The following is a 17,884-nucleotide window of genomic DNA, read 5'->3' as shown; positions in this document are numbered from 1 at the left end:
TGCCATCTTCATTCTTCCACCGTCGTCGGCAACGAACTTCCCGCATCTGCAAGCCGTGAATGCAACGCCCATTGCTACGTACGGAGAGCACTCCCTTACTTTGAACCTCGGACTTCGAAGGACTTTTGCTTGGGTGTTCTTGGTTGCCGACCTCCAGTACCCCATTCTGGGAGCGGACTTCCTGAGCCACTTTGGCCTCTTGGTCAACATGAAGAAGCGAGTGTTGTGGGACGCAGAGACCAAGCTTCACGTCAAGGGACTCCCGTGCCATCAAGAAGTTCCCAATCGTGTCTCTCTCTTCAACACAGAACATCCAATTGGCCATAGTGTGACTCATTTCATCGAGACCACTGGACCTCCCGTGCACGCTCGACCTCGTCGCCTCGCACCAGAGCGCCTCGCTATCGCAAAAAAGGAATTTGAGCACATGCTCCAACTCGGTATTGTTCGTCCTTCCTCTAGCGACTGGTCGTCTGCACTACACATGGTGCCGAAAAAGACGGGCGACTGGAGGCCCTGTGGGGATTACCGGGCGCTGAACAAAGTTACCATCCCTGACCGGTACCCCATTCCGCACATTCACGATTTTGCCTGTAATCTGCACGGAACATGCCTTTTCTCCAAGATAGACCTCGTCAAGGCATATCATCAAATTCCGGTCGAGCCCTCACACATCCCGAAAACTGCCATTGTAACACCCTTCGGTATGTTTGAATACCTTCGGATGCCCTTCGGTCTGCGTAACGCTGCGCAAACCTTCCAGCGTTTCATAGATCAGGTTTTGCGAGGACTTCCATTTGCGTTCGCCTATATTGATGACATACTGGTTGCCAGTACTTCACCGGAAGAACACGAGACTCATCTCCGCGCAGTTTTCTCTCGGCTGGAGAAGTACGGAATCGTCATCAATGCTGCTAAATGTGAATTCGGCAAGGCATCCCTGGAGTTCCTCGGCCACCTCATCACCAGCGAGGGTATTCGTCCCCTGGACAAGAAGGTTGCAGCCGTCCGGAATTTCCCAGCGCCAACGTCTTTCCGCCAACTGCGAGAATTCTTGGGGATGATTAATTTTTACCGGCGTTTCATCCCATCATGCGCCCACGCGTTACGACCTCTGACGGATATGCTGCGAACGCCTCAGAAGAAAAGTGCTGTTTTTTCTTGGTCCCAGGACGCTAACGCTGCTTTCGTCAAGGTGAAAGAAGCGTTGGCAGATGCCTCAGTGCTGATGTTCCCGAAGCACGGCGCTCCCACCAACGTTATGGTTGATGCCTCGGACATTGCTGTCGGCGGCGTTCTGCAACAGTTCGTGGACAACCAATGGAAGCCACTTGCCTTTTTCTCGCAGAAGCTTTCGCCGCAGCAGGCTCGCTACAGCACTTTCGGCCGTGAGCTGCTAGCGGTTTATCTCGCCATCCGTCACTTCCGCTACTTTTTGGAAGGCCGGCCATTTCACGTCCTCACGGACCACAAGCCGCTCACTTTCGCCTTTCTCTCCAAAGGAGCAAACGGATATACACCCCGAGAGGCCCGGCGACTCTCTTTCATCAGCGAATTCACCGTCGACATCCGTCATGTCAAGGGCGCGGACAACCCAGTTGCCGATGCACTTTCTCGAATGGACGTCAATGCTACCTCGCTTCCTCGTCTGGACATTGATTACGTCCGAATGGCTGAGGAGCAAGGATCTGATGAAGAACTTCGCCAGCTTCGCAGCTCTTCCACGTCCCTTTCTTTTGCGGAAGTCCCACTTCACGGTTCCCCTCGCAAGTTGATCTGCGATACCTCAGCTGGTAGAGAAAGACCTTTCGTTCCATCATCCTTCAGACGGCAAATTTTCGACAGCATTCATTCCCTCGCCCACCCTGGAATTCGCGCGTCCCAAAAGCTCATCACCGCACGCTTTGTGTGGCCGGCCATGAATGCCGACGTGCGGGCTTGGGCCCGCTGTTGTCTCATCTGCCAGCGTGTCAAGGTGCAGCGGCACACCACAACGCCTTTCACCGCTTTCCCTCTTCCCGATGCCCGCTTTTCTCATGTCCATATTGACATCGTAGGACCTCTACCACCATCACGCGGCCACTCGTACATCCTGACGTGCGTCGATCGCTTCTCCCGATGGCCGGAAGCAATACCCATCATCGACATCACCGCTGAGACTGTCGCAAGAGCCTTTCTCCACGGTTGGGTAGCCCGCTTCGGCGTGCCAGCTACTATTTCTACTGACCGTGGACGACAGTTCGAATCCCACCTCTTCGCGGACCTCCTGCACCTTCTGGGAACACATCGCATACGAACTACCGCTTACCATCCGCAAGCAAATGGCTTAGTCGAACGTTTTCATCGTCATCTGAAGGCCGCTCTCTCGTGTACTCAAGACCGCGCATCCTGGTTCGATGCCCTGCCAACTGCCCTTCTCGGAATCCGCACCGCCTTCAAGCAAGACCTGGGTATCTCCAGCGCGGAGCTTGTGTACGGCACTCCACTCCGGCTTCCATCCGAATTCTTCGAGCTTGCCGCTTCTCCCGATCTGTCGGATGCGTCTTCTTTTCTTGCAAGGCTTCGTGCGACCACGCACGTTTTCGTTCGGCGCGACTCCGTCCGACGCGCATTGCAACCACACTACGACGGCCCCTACCTCGTCCTGGAACGGCACCCTAAGTGGTACCGACTGTCCATCCAGGGCCGCCCGGACACAGTATCTCTCGACTGTCTCAAACCGGCCCACGTCGACGCGTCGTCACTGGCCGCTTTCACCCTGCCAGGTGACTTGGGCCCTGACACCCCCACCCATCCGCAAAGCGTCGCAACGGCTACTACCCCTGCTCTCGTTCCTCCCAAAACGGTATCCTGGAGCCCCATTCTACGCCGTTCTTATCGCCCAGGCTTCTGACGTTTTTTTTTTTTTTTTTCCTCTTCTATGGGGGAGGGGAGTGATGTGGCAGCACCATTGCCAACTCTCGTCCCGCGCGGTCGGTTCAAGCTACGCGCCACCGGCGCGAGAGCAGTTAGTTCGGCCCTGGTTTTAGGACCACCGATACATTAAAAAGGCTACTTCCTCTCCTGACCTGTTTGTCGTGTCAGTCACAACAACCGTAATTATCGCAAAATGTACCAGCATAAAAAATATGCGCATAAAATAGGAGCCGTGGAGTTATTGGACGTTCGGTGTATGTTCAAAACTTCACTTGACACACAAACAGAAATAAATAAGCTGCCTTTCCGAATCGGGCACTGAAAATTTGAAAGACGTTTCATGTTCTTCGTACATTGTGCTTCACGAACGATTATCCCAACTTTCAGGAGCACTAAAATTGTCTGTTTACGCTCTATATTGTTGCGTTTGCTTACATCTTAAAAGCGAAAAAGAGAAAAATCTGAGAAAGAGCAATAATTAAAAGTTTAATACAATGGCACACACACACACATAAATGGGATCACGATGTGGTGGGTCGCTCACCGCTGTTATGGCGGTACACTGCCCCACTGCTCTTGTGGAAGGGATGAGAAAGGAATGATGATGGAAAGGTGTCCTATTCGTCAATTAGTCAAGGGCTAGAGAGGAACTCAATAAAACAATGATCCTTGTACATAACTGTTCCCATCTCTGTTTTCTTCTTTTCTCTGCGCTCTCTACTCGGTGCAGTTTTTTGCGGATGATATCCGGAGAGGATGCTGCTATTTGCTTAGTATATTAAGATGAAGCCATTCTCTTCATTTCTTCTTCTCCGCACTATTACTTCTTAGTTATCATATTACTTACAGTGTAGTTTACCAAAATGTACGTGTAGACCAGGTCGCTGTGACCATTACTTATTGAGGCTCATGAACCACAAGAACTGCTCAAATGTGTATGTGCTTCCTAATACGGACAGGAGCATCACTACGGCAAGCAAGGGTATATAAGCAATGCCTGAAAGCCTGGTTTTATTCTGAATTCATTATTTTGGGGGGAGGGCAGCTTTATTCTGTTTAGTGGTCAAGGGTCCTCTGGCCACAGAATGGCTGACTGCGGGCCACATGCGGCCCGCGTGAGTGAGACCTCTGATTACTCTGATCTAGGTATTGCTTCATCTTCATCCAGAAATAAATAATATACTCGGGAACGCGTAGCACTTTTTTAGCGTTATCTGCAACTCTACTAAAGAACAACTTTATTTTGACTATGGTATGGGTGTCTAATCGCCACAGGCGATACTCTGCCCTGTTCGTTTCTCTACTACCGTACCCTATATTCTATCCCATGTCGGTCGTCATGCCATGGATCTATGCAACTGTGTGTCGAGTTACTAGAAATCTAGAGTAAATATTTTTTTTTACTTTCGATTTAGCGCCACGAAGCACCTGTGGCTATGAGCGGCGTACAGATGAGGACAGATGGGGAGAGGACAACAGGAAGGAGTGGGGGACAGGGGGGCTAGTATGCGTCCTGGGCCGACTTCAGGGGGAACTGTGCCGACATTCGTCTCGAAAGTCAGAGTAAAGATTGGAGACCAAGTTGAAAGGTACGCTGCAATTGAATGAACGGGTCGCATTATCAAACCGCGTTTTCTTCTTCAGGATTATCTAACCTCGCTGACTGCTTACAATTTAATTTTGCAGCACCTTACATTTTCCACGCATAACTATACTACTGAATACAAGTCCTGCACAATGCATGCGATGCACACTACAATCGTAGTTCTAAGGGACGAACGTCGTCTCGGTAGAAATACTTTCAGCTGCTGGATCACGTCACGGGAACGTTTCCTTTCCAGGCAGCGGGCGGCAGACGTGTCGTGTCATTCAGAGATAGCGATAACATACTCCGAGCGCATTTCAAAATGGGCCCCCGAAAACAAAGCTAATTTTCTTGTATTTTGGTTTCGTCACTAATTTTCCTTTCTCACACTTCAGTCAATCAGATTTTCCATACCTCCAGAAGACAAATTTGACCTAGGGCTTGCTCCACATTGTCTTTTTAATAAATGTGCTTTGCCTTCACTGTCTGTGTTCTAGTATGCATCATGTTCCCCTTTTCATACGATACGTTCAATGCACGTACTAACCGAAAGAGCTTCCCTTCGTCGCATTGCAATAAAAAACAATGGTAATGGTACCGTGATGTTACACGTAAGGTTTGTCTGCGCAGTATGGCGACATGTTGCACGTGCCGCAGGGTAGGACTGCGGATAATTTTGACCACTTGGGGGTTCTTTCGACGTGCTCCAGAAATCTCCGACACACGGTGCGCAGTAGTAGATCCTGACACATCACCTGACTGCAGTTTTTCTTCCTTCTTTTCAACGAAACATTTAATAAGTTGTGTGACGAAGAACAACTCCCAGACTCATCGCAAACTTGACTCTTCCGTGTGCGGCCTACGTTGTCCAAGTATCCTCAAAACCTAAATCTGTCTTGGAGAACTTGCAAAAACCAGCCGAGTACCTCACCTTTGTAGACCAAATCTGGGATCGACGTATCATACAACTTTTCAAATTGAATACAACAAGAAATATTGCTCGTCCTTTGTGCACTGGAGAATATTGGACCACAGTTTACGTGGCAGCGTCCGCTCGTTGGAGGTAGCCAAGGTCGTGCTGAAGACTGGGAGGTGGTGGGTTCGAATCCTCTCACCGGCTGTGCTGTCTGAGGTTTTCCCTGGGTTTTCCGAAGACTTTCCAGACGAATGTCGGCACAGTTCCCCTTGAAGCCGGCCCAGAACGCATGCTAACTCCCTGTCCCCCACTTCTTCCTGCTCTGCCCGCCGCTCATTGCCACAGTTGCTTCGCGGCGCTAACACAGAACAAACAACAAGTTTACGTGACGAATTCCCCCTATCATAATTACCATTTTGTTTGTTGTCGTTATTGTATCGTTTGCCAGCCATATTTTCAACGTGCAAAAACATGTTCAGATTCCTCGCATGAACGCATTTAGCCTGAGTTTCGCGCAGGGAGCATGTACCCCACCGTCTTTGCCGCAGCCTGCTTTTCATTTTTGCTGAAATTCCAGCGTGAATCTTGACTACCGTAATTTCACGCGTATAATACCCCTGTCACACTGACACTTTCGATCCGCATTGAGCCAATGCTCATCGAGCTCAATGCGGATCCGGCGCTGCTACACGGACACTTTTGAGCAGGATCGACCTCCGATCCTGCTTAACCTGATCCAGTTTGTTAAACGGGATTGGGATTCTCAAGACAGCTTGAAGACCGCCATTGGCATCCTCGAAGTCAGTGAACTTGTAGTCGTAAACAAAACATTACATTAATTTGCAAATGTTCCTATACAAGCCCATGGAATTTCACGGTTACTGTTTTAGTCTAGGTATGAGGGGCGACTGGGGTTGCTGATTTGTTTAATCTCCACCACTCTCGACACCGCGCTCCCCGTAAAGGCAAATTAGCAGCACAATGCGGAAGAGGATGCGGTTATTCTCGACTTTTTAGGAACATATTTGTCAATCACAGCGTACTGTCTCGGGGCTGTTAGCGCCACCTGTCGACAAGCAAACTTTTCGATACGCATAGAGTTGGACAGTGTAGCAGCATCGCGCACTGAACGCTCTTGAGAAACGCGATGCGAATCGGATTCAACCCGCATTGAAAGCGCCGTGTGACAGGGATATTACCCGCACCGCAGATGAGCCGCAGGACCCGTTTTTAGGAACGTTTTGAAAATTGTCTGGCAGATAAGCCGCGGGCAATACGGGACGAGTGATTTGTGCGACAAAGGAGATCATAGAGAGGGCCGTAAACACTTTGGTCCATACTAGGGCTCGGGATCTAACACGTTTTTCCGACTTTCGTTTAAAATGTTTTATACGCCGTTTAGGTTCACGTATAGTCTGGAAAAAGTTTCCTTATGAAACGTTTAAACGTTTTCTTTAATGCGAAACGTTTAAATGTTTTGTTATTGCGAAACGTTTAAGCGTTTTGTTAATGCGAAATGTTTAAACGTTTTGTGAATGCTAAACGTTTAAACGTGTCGTTAATGTGAAACGTTTAAGCGTTTTGTTAAAATGAAGCGGTTGAACGTTATGCCAAGGTGAAGCGTTTAAACGTCTTGTTAATACGAAACGCGACGCCTTTCGAAACGGATAGCTATTTAAGCAATTTCTTATCTTTATTAATGGGAAACATGGACGCGCCAGGCATTACTGGGACAGAGACAGAAGTTCTCCCCGTTATGCCTGGCGCGTCCATGATTCCCATCAGTAATTACCAACTACGCCAGTTTCTCACTGTCTTATAAGTAGCTTATTACTTCAGTTCATATTTGTCTTCTAAGTCGCCCTATCAGTGTTCATTGTCTCGCACATTTCATTATGAACCGACGTATTTCACTACAGTTTTAAATATGTTGAGCTCGTAATGTCGGTGATGACGTTTGAATCATTTGGGTAGTATATACTAAAAATTCCGTATTTACCTTCTTTACGCGAGTAGTATTTTGGTGAAAAGACCAACGCGGAAGATTGTCAGCTTGAGCGACTACTATATCCTAAAGCGTGTAACCTGCTCTTTCCTACTGGTTCCTACTATTGCACTCTAAAACCAGAACATCTGCCAATTATGCATTAAAGGTCAGCTACGCCGATTTCCCGATGTGTTGAAACGGTTGTGATATTCAGAACGAGCACATCCAACTGCCCCGAAACGCACCTTCGTTTCTTAATTTTGTCTTCCTATTACGAAAATTAATTCATCAAAGAAACCAAAACAAGCCATGGGCGCAGCCATTTTTGTGACGTAGATGGGATAAACCTGCTCCACCTACGTAGATAGAGAATCGTGCGTCTGATTGGATGAAAGCTGAGGCTTTCTTTGACTTCCCTGGCGTCTTCTCCCGTTTGCGAGGAAATCCAGTTATGGCCGCCGGCTAGGATGAGCGTTTCGTCCGAGGTAATCCCGAGAACTATTGAACGATGGAAACAACAACCGCGAACTCACCTCAACATCATTTTCGGCGTGAAATTGTGATTATGTGCTCGAGAACTTCGCAGTTCAACCGTTCAGCTGCCATTCACGTCAACCCGCTTGCTGCTTTTACTACAAGTGCAGGAATGGGAGCGATTGAGCAACAACGTGAGACTTGGTGATCGTTTGAGCATATACCTGCAGAGGACTGGTCTTCAAAGAAAGAAGGCCGTATTTCTGCCCATGCACATCGTGCGATTGCCAGGCTTGTTGCACGAGATACATATATTGTGCAGCATCATAGCGCGACTGCAATGAACGACGTAGGAATGTATCGTGACCACTTGAACTGCATTCGTTGAACCATTCGTCGGTTATATGAAAGTGCTCATTAGAGTTCCCCCGCACAAAAAGTGTTGGATGGAGTTTTGTAGTGTGTTGTTTATCTCGTAGAGCGCATCGCGGCATGTAGGTCGAGAGCCCTTATACGTATTTTTTGCATGTTTACTTGAGTGTGCGCATTGTTCCTACCACACAGCCCATATTTCATTCATAATAGTTTCGCAAATAAACACGTACGGGTCGATCTCATATTGCTTTTGAGTTAGGCATAGTGTCTTCAGATCAGTGTATGTGTATCCTGTTTGCTGGGCCCAACAGATGTTATTAAGGGTAGTGCAACATTTCCCACTTCTTGAACCATGCTAACATTGCCAGAATAAGGAACATTACACTGTGCTGTGTATTGCACACTGAGTTGTCTCGCGACGTAAACCCCGAATTATTATATTGGGTACCCCACATGTTCAACCAGTCAGCACTTCCCATATCCTATTTTTTTAAGCATGTGCTTAAAATTGCAGAACTGCCACTCATGTAACTTTGCCACCAAATTAGTCAGTGACAAAAGGTATATGTACTTTATCACAAATTTAATAACCTTGGCGGAAATGGTTGATGGTGTTCTCTGCCTTGTACGGTGCACTTCATAGCAAAATACACAATAGTCCAAATGTTTTCCTTGTCCACAAATGCCCTGTCAAAGCTGAAAGACTCTTATCAAAATGGGGAAGCGGGCTTGCTTGTCCAGAGAAACAAATATGAAACTGCAGTGCTCAACGTAAATAACTGCATGCTCAGCAACTAAGGCTGGTGATGCCGAAGACCTAATATTTCTAGGTTAAAAGGAACAAAGGGGAAAAGACCACTGCAGCGTGTTAATGTTGTTTCAAAAGTATAACACCACAAAATTTGTGGCAGTCAGTTGGTGTATTTAGTTATGTTGGTCACCTCCTGCACCAATTTTTAATAAGATTCAAATGCGTTGCTACCAACCAGGACCTAAGCCTGACCTATGATCTAATAATAACAATAGTATCTATCTATGACCTATATGGACCTTCACCACTAGTTTGGTCTAGGTTTCATACGTGGCTTCTAGTGAAATTAGAAGCTGCTCTGTAGAGCTGACAGGAGACTTGCAGAGTAGAGAATTTTTTATTTATATTTTCCAAAGAACATGTAAAAAACAATGTGCTGTGCCAACTGTATTCAAAGAAATACAAGTATACTTTGTTTTAGCTATGTGCATATTAGCAGATTACAGGTGACCGATGACACACAATGGGCGTCAAGGGTGAGAACACAAGAATACTACCACTGCAGGCACTGTCCTGCAATTCTAAGTCAGCATTTGTCAGAAAGCAATGACCACGCACAACCTAAGGATCATATTGAGCTCCTTCCATTATTCTTTTTATTGACAGCATGTTGGCTGCCATCCAGTCCATGAAAGTGACCCTTATCGTTGAAAGAACGGTTCAACAGCAAGAGAGCTGGTGATGGTGTTCATGGTGAGATACAAGAAGGGACATAAACACGCTATGTTGAGACATTGTGTATGTCCCTTCCTATCCCTCGTCTCAGGGTTTTTCGCTATGGACCTTCATGATGTTTCCTTCGGCAAACTTGACATATTTTTATGTAGAATTGTGAAGGTACAGCCATGCGCTGTTAGCAAATCACACAGTACTTTTCTTGAATCAAGAATCCATAGAAGGTACACAGTCATCTTCAGCATTGCACACATCTATGGGACATGTTAATCACTTTGGAATGTCACAGACATGTCATGGAGGCCGGCACATGATTAGTGGTGCTGAACAGACAACTATTTGTCATAGTTTAGGCATAAAAGGCAGTTTTGTCACCTGCATGTTGAGACAGATGTATCTCTACATACTTTGCCATGACACAAATATATGAAGCAACAAATTTACCCTCTACTTTATTATGGTTATTAGTCGACACTGCCAAGAATGTGGGAACACAGTCTTGTACCACCTACACTCTTCAAAATGACCTTCACACACGACACATTGTAGGTCAGCGAGACTCCAGAATGATTTCCTCTCCCTCCCCATTAGCTGAAAACATTTTTCTATAACCTTGCATAAGGGGAAGTTAGTAGAAGAAACGCACACATTCCTTTTTTGAGCAAATCAGTATTCAGAGCGTTACCATACCGTGGTAGGCTTGCAGTGCATTACGTGGTACAGCACACACTGTAAAAATTTCACCGTAGAACATGTCCCCCATTCTAATGACAGTCTCCTCCAGTTTTTCAACCCCCATTCTAATGACAGACTTCTCCAGTTTTTCAAACTGCCATTTCCCATAGTGCTTTATGGTATGACACAGTATTTCTAAATCTTTACTGTAGCTTACTGGTTGTAGAAGAAAAAAGACACCACTGTTTCCGATCACAGGACGCAAGCCATAAGTGCTATACGGAAACAGTACATGCTGCTCCCTAGCAGTTGTTCGTGTTTGGACATGGTATGGTGCATGCAGGGTAAATTCCATGGTTAAAATATCCAAACGTGAACAACTGTTAGATTACATGATGTAGAATGCTCTATAGTACAGTAAAACCTCCAAAGTCGGACACCCCCCTACCTCGGACAGCATCGAAACATTCGAAACATTCGAAACACAAGGAAACATTCGACATGGAAATAACCACATGTTATTTCCATGTAAACGAACAATGAATGTCTCGAAAATCCCCATGATTTCATTGCACGGGCAGGCTCCCATTGAAACTGCATGGGGACGAAATTCTCTATGTCGGACACCTCCCTATCTTGGAAGTAGGATAGGGTTTTCCCTGCAAGAAACAAAAGCATCCTGCAAGGATGCTTTTGCTCATGCTGCACAGCACAGGCGAATTGAGCTGCATGTGAGGATAATAACATGAAACCCGAGGCGCGGAGGAAAGGGCATGACTTTACGGGCTCTGTGTCAGTTGTTTCATGTTGCTCATGCTGCATAGCACAGGCGAGCACTTGAGCAATTGAGCACTTGTCCGCATGACTGACTTGTCTAACATTGCGCGTCTTACCTTTATCTGTTGCCTAGTCCTGCCCCTGCAACCTCCTGCTGCAGATAAGGTTGGCACAGCATCCCGGACGAGACGAGAATGTAAACGAACACAATATGAATGTCTCGAAAATCCCCATGATTTCATTGCACGGGCAGGCTCCCATTGAAACTGCATGGGGACGAAATTCTCTATGTCGGACACCTCCCTATCTTGGAAGTAGGATAGGGCTTTCCCTGCAAGGTCGGACAAAACCCTGGCCAAATTACCTCAATATCGGCCCATCTTTGCACCAAAAAGACCCAAAATGAGCCAGTGGCCTTGACTTTTGCCCCTTTTTTCCCCTATACTGGTCTCAGCATTTTGTTGCTTTAGTTTTTAGAGTCCGAAAACAAGTGCTGTCAGTCTACATTGTAATTCTTTATGTGAGCACGTGTCTTCAGTCTAGACTTTGTACTTGCACTTGTCTAGGGCCCTTGAACGAGCACTGCACCAAAGCTATGAGAAGTGGGCTGACGCTTCAGAGACAAGTCCTTGCTGCTCGAAAAGCTCCAGAGGTAATGCCATTGAGTAGAATCTGAACGGAATTGAATATACTAAAATCAGTAATAATTACCAGTGAAGAGTGGGTAGAGGTACCACTAGCAGGCACCACCACCAGGTACCACTAAGGACATTAAATTGAAAAAGGGAGACATTTCTCACAGCTGTGATCTTTTCCATTTTTTGTTGCCGTTATATTCTGTAACTCGGACACCTCTATAAGTAGGAGACGCTTCGGCTGCACCGCGGGTGTCCAACATAGGAAGGTTTCACTGTATTTATGTTGCGTGTCATGTGACCACAAACAATATATGCTTTTGCTCATACAGCACAGGCGAATTGAGCTGCATGTGAGGATAATAACATGAAACCCGAGGCGCGGAGGAAAGGGCATGACTTTACGGGCTCTGTGTCAGTTGTTTCATGTTGTAATCGCGTACCAGCTGGCCTGTACCTGAGAATAGGTTTGATGCATTGTACACGCACCATAGACATGCAGTATGTGGTGTGTTGTGATAGTAATGCCACTGCCAATTGAAGAATAATGCTCCAGGTGGATTGTTTCAGTACAATCTTGAACTATGCATACCAAGGGGTAGGGCATCTGCGTGACAGGTTTACCTGGAGGTAAGAATGTAAATGTTAGCTGAAGTCATTGAATAATTAACATAAATATACTGCTGCAGATGATACAAACAATAGCACACAAGATGCTCCGATATGTTCGGCAGGAATGTCTCTGTACTACAGAGGCATTCCTGCATTCTCTGTACTACAGAGAGAGTACAGCAGCTACAGAAAGGCATAAAACAAGGTTTTGTATACATGATACAACTTGAATGCAACACAAGCTTCTGCTGCACTGCCAGAACACCACTGCGGACAGATTTACCTTACTTCACCTGAGAAAAAGTATGTACTGTTGCACACATGATGCTGTTTGAATGTCTCTAAAAACATAATTTATGACCGAAAGACATCAACTGGAAGATTTCGATTTACCTTAGTCAAACCTGAGAAAAATATGTGCTGTTGCACACATGAAACTGCTTAAACTGCCCTTGAGCGCTCTGGAAGACCCCCTTATTTGTGACCAAAATACAACAGCTGAGCCAACACTGAATTTATACCTTACTCAAAATACACAAGATGTGCTGCCGTGCATATGATACGATGATACTGCTTAAATGTACTCTGAAAGCGCTGGCACCTCAGGCATGGTTGCTCTAAGCTAGCGAGCAACAGCAAGGGTATACGAACACAAGAAGTCGAGCACAAGTGATGGAATGCACTTGATTAGTCAGAAAATGAAATGTCTCAGTACCAGGTGTCATTGTTCCGTCAACAAAAACAGATGAACTTTGAAGGGGCGTCTGGTTGGCACTGGTGACAGCCTTCAGCTTGAAACCCAGACGGTGATAGTTGAGACGTGGAGTGCAAGCTTTTCGGTGGTGCCAGAATGCCTGCGAAATCATTTAACAAACAAGGCAATTCCAAATCTGTACTGAGAATACACCCGCTGGGGCGTAATCTCTAAAGGATGAAGCAGTAACTGACAGATAGCGTATTTTTCTCTTCTACGTTATGCAATTTGCACCGCGTGACTGACTTGTCTAACATTGCGCGTCTTACCTTTATCTGCTGCCTAGTCCTGCCCCTGCAATCTCCTGCTGCAGATAAGGTTGGCACAGCATCCCGGACGAGACATGCTCGGCTTCTTGTGAAACAAGTTGCGCATTGCTTCCGTAACATTCGTATGAGCCAGATGAACAGATCAAATCGCTGCTTTCGAAGGTGACACCCAGTCGGAGTCGTAACCGATTGTTACAATCAATAGATTTCTCTTTCGCCTTTCGGAAAATTGTGGTTTGAAACATTGGAACTGCATGCTGAAGTGTTCTTGCAGACGGGAGCAAAACGCTCACACATTCTCGGCACGCAGCACAGAACACGAATCACACCAGGAAGCCTGTACTGGCCTAGCAAATGCTTTGCAGTCGAAGGAAGCAAAACTCACGTTCCTCGTGGGTTTAGTGAAGTCCAGAAACATACTGGCTCCCTAATAGCGAACTGTTTATCACTTCCCCAATGTGAATCTGCGCGGCAGACGGTTCGGCAGAAGAAACTGGCCGGCTTGGCCGAAGAAACCAAGCCAAAAGTCATGCCAAGCCGGAGCGCGGGCAGACCACGAATGTGTCGTCGACACAGGGTTTGCGGGCCACAAAATGGGATGTCAGTGAAACTAAAAATTCACTTTTTTCGGAAAACCACAAGGAGTTTGGGATAACTATTTTGCATACATAATCAGTGTTCCCTTATGAACACATCGTGTGAGTACCGTTCCACTCTGTAACACTCGAAAATCGGCGTAGCTGAGCTTTAAGAACCAGTCACTGTCCCGAATGATATCATTCTTGCGCCAGAGTGGGAAAAAAGGGGTGATCACTAGTTTTGTGGCATGATGCGCTGACGCGAATTCCCACAAAGAGCCGTACACCTCCCGTCATGAACAAATTGGGATGGAGAAAAGGACAACACCCAGCATTGCAATTGTGCCGGACGATGTCGATGAGATAAAGCTCCGTTTTTCGAGTGTCAGCGATCCCAATGCCATGAGTGCACGCGGAGCGGAGTTCGGTGTGCGCTGCGAACGGGGTCGTGGCAACGCTCTATTAACCACCAAAAATCGAAATAAAAGGCGCCCTGCGCTGTGACTGTTCTTTATTAGACATAAGACGGTCACAAATGAGCGGGACAAAGTAACATGCCACTTTAACGATACCCTGCACTGTCTTTGAAGGAAAGTAAGCTGCAGTGTTCAGAGGAGGAAAGAAAACAATTAAACGTCTCCTAAGAAAACTTTTACGTATGTATACGTGCCGCTGTACACTTCGGCGAACGAAAACGTTTAAACGTATGCTGGGAAAACGTTTAAACACATATACGTGCTGTTGAACGTATATCTAACAGAACACGTTTAAACGTATTTTAAGAAAACTTGTATTCTGTGAAACGTGTTACAAAACGCGTTTCTTAAGAAAACGTTTAAACGTTCTGACGTTTAAACGTTTAACATAGAGCTCTAGTTCATACTCCGGCGTCGGCATGGTGTACAACAAAGGAGGTCGGCTCTGGAGTTCTACCAAGATGAGATTGTGCCCTTGTTTTGCGTTTTTCATGGATTGACGGGTCAGTGTTCCAGGAGACGTGAAGAACCAGTGAAGATCAATCTATTCGAATGTGGAATCACTCCCCATTACGCACTGTTTGTGCATCGGCGGAGAAGTGCTGTTCCAGAGACACTGTCGGCCCTTTCGTTAAAACCGGCGTATGGGGAAAATACCATGAAAAACTAGTCATCAGATAAGCCGCAGAGCGCCCGTGCGAAAAAATAATCGCGCGTAGGCCGCGGCCAATAGCGTGAAATTACGGTACCCCTTAGTTGCAGTGTCATTCATACATATTGCTCCATTAGCCTACGGATGAAAAAGAAAGAGTGGAGGTTACTTTGAACTACGGGATGTGTACGCATAGAACATAGTTTGCACATAACGGCAGAAGGTGGAAAGAATTGTGGTATTTTGGGCTCCTCGGTTTAAGCTAACCAATATTCTAATGTTAGCTCAGTCGTTTTGCAAACATATAGCCTGATCTTCAGGACATCCCAGGTGAAAAAATTCCCTAAGTGGATCCGCTTGCAAGTCGGTTATGGAACCAGGAATTGATTGCTAGCTTGGAATGTATTTCCAGCTAGGAATGAATTCCAGCTAGGAATTGCTTTCCAGCTGGAAACACGTTTCCATTTTCAAATGGATCCACTTGCAAGGCGGTTATGGAACCAGGAATCGATTCCGAGCTAGGAATCGATTCCGAGGTTCCTTCGGAACCCACTTGCAAGTAGTTTATTGAAGCCGAGCCAGGTTTCAGCATCAGTTTCTATTCTGAACTGCTGTTGCGGCTCTGCAGGAGAGCCAGCCTGTGCTGCTAGCCTGGAATATGTACAGAAGCCAGGAAGGAAGATGTGATATTTCCTCCTCTTTCTTTCCACAAAGCTGCTGCCAGTATGTGGCCTGTTCAAGCCTTCTTTACTTCAGCAGCTGACACAATACATTCAGAGTCCGAAACGTCTGACTCGGAGAAGTCTTCGCTGTCGTGGTGTTTTTTTCTTCCCACCTAGATGCAAAATGAACAAACGTAAATATACCGTGAGCATATAAAATATGGACGAATTTACATCAGTTCTTGGTGCCCCATGGGCTTCGGCGGCGTTCTTTTTTGCATTCTGTAGACTGCACTGAACCGATTTTTTGGCATCTCAAAGAAATACATGTCACGAATTGGTACTAATCGACATCAATGCTACTTCACCTGAAGATGACTTAGACTCACCAACTGTCAGCAATCCTGTCCATCCCAAAGCTGCAACACAAGACAGAAACAATGAGTGAATAGGACTGCTGCTTTTTCACTTGTCGTCCGTGTCCTCTGTTACTGCTTCGAGATGAATAGTCAACTCCAAGTTCCCCACATTCCTACTTTAGTATCTACAATCCTATTTTGTGCACTTCACAACATTATACCCGCCTGATAGCCAGTAAAAAGTGCTTCTGCCCATACCCAATTGTGAGTGAACTGGGAATTCTGTGGGAACTGTGTAGCAGCTTTGCTGATTTTTGCCAGGCCCCCAGTATTCATGTATTTCTGCATGAGTATAAATAAAGGCAACAACAACAATAATAATAACAATTCAGTTTCATTGAAAAAAACCCGTAGAAAAACATGTTGCAAAAGTACACCTAATGCCATGCATAAAATTGTAAATGTTTTGCTGCAACACTCACGCAGCGTTTCTCACTTCAGTCGCGCTGGCCCTTATTCCGCACGATTCATAGTATCTTGCAAGCGTCCTCCATTTTTATGACGAACTGCCAGCTAAAAGACAAGACACATAACAAAGTCAGTTACAAGCATGCGCAGGGGCTCTTGGAGTTCCCCCACTAGCTAGCGTGCACTTGCGCTATTTTAAATAACAGTATAAATATAACAGTGAGTAGATCTACACATTCAGATAAACGTGCATAAATATTAAATCATAAACTACTCACCATCGTAATTGCAGTCACATGCGTCGCTCGTAGTTTTTCGTGATTTAGCTGGTGCAGAATTTGTAGAGACAAAGAAACTATGCAAAATGCAGCACTTGACTGTAGAGATTCAAAGACATTCACGTTTTTTGCCCGTCTTGAAGAGTTGAAAGACGGGAACTGCTACCACCCATCTACCGCTCGCGACATTTCAAAACACATACTGATGCAGATGGCGCTCAGTCTGCTCCACTTGTCGACAACGAGGCCGTTAAAGTTTCGGTTTCAAACTAAAGTGAAAATTACGCCAAAGTTCGATTTCGGTACTCTGCGAGAATGTTTCTGGTATATTTACCGACAAAAAGTAATTGCGGTAGGCGAATTGCGGTAGGGCCATAAACAACTGATATATTATAGAATGTAAATGGAGATTATCATTTATGTTGCAAAAACGCCCGATGGACCCGGTGCACGTATCTGCTGTATGCACCTGAAAGGAATGCAGAGCGTTTTCAATTCACCCCGATGAAGGTTTGCCAATATTTCTAGGGCAGGTGTCAAAATTACAGTGGACCAGCAGGGATAAGTTCACTTGCCAGCGAAGTGGAATACAACATCCACTTCGCACTCTAGAACTAGATGGCAGGCACACCCAGTTAAACTGGAGCATGGGTTAAACCAGTTGGAAACCACTTGGCAGTCAAGTGGAACCAGATGGAAGCACATCCAGTTCAGCTGGAGCCTGAATGATACCAGTTGGAAACCATTTGGCAGTCAAGTGGAACCAGATGGCAGGCAGATCCAGTTCAACTGGAGACTGGGTAAAGCCAGTTGGAAACCACTTGGCAATCAAGTGGAACCACTTCACTCTAAACCGGAAACAATTTGTTCCACTTTAAACCACTTTGGCATGCAAATGGATCTACTTCAGATTCCAGTTCAGATTTTCACCTGGGATACGAGGGGCGTTC

General features: G+C 46.1%; 1 long non-coding RNA gene across 1 annotated transcript; it reads right to left on the bottom strand.

The window, feature by feature from the left end:
* Window positions 1–15,938: 15,938 nt before the first annotated feature.
* On the bottom strand, window positions 15,939–17,111 carry LOC135366502 (uncharacterized). Its single transcript, XR_010414196.1, has 6 exons — window positions 16,935–17,111; window positions 16,671–16,761; window positions 16,447–16,530; window positions 16,219–16,248; window positions 16,064–16,143; window positions 15,939–16,002 (listed from the first exon to the last, which is right to left on the bottom strand). It is a non-coding gene; the product is annotated as an uncharacterized LOC135366502 (long non-coding RNA).
* Window positions 17,112–17,884: the final 773 nt, after the last annotated feature.

This window comes from Ornithodoros turicata, chromosome 1 (assembly GCF_037126465.1).
Source record: "Ornithodoros turicata isolate Travis chromosome 1, ASM3712646v1, whole genome shotgun sequence".
NCBI classification, from domain to species: Eukaryota; Metazoa; Arthropoda; class Arachnida; order Ixodida; family Argasidae; genus Ornithodoros; species Ornithodoros turicata.
This window is presented reverse-complemented; position numbering and strand designations above follow the sequence as displayed.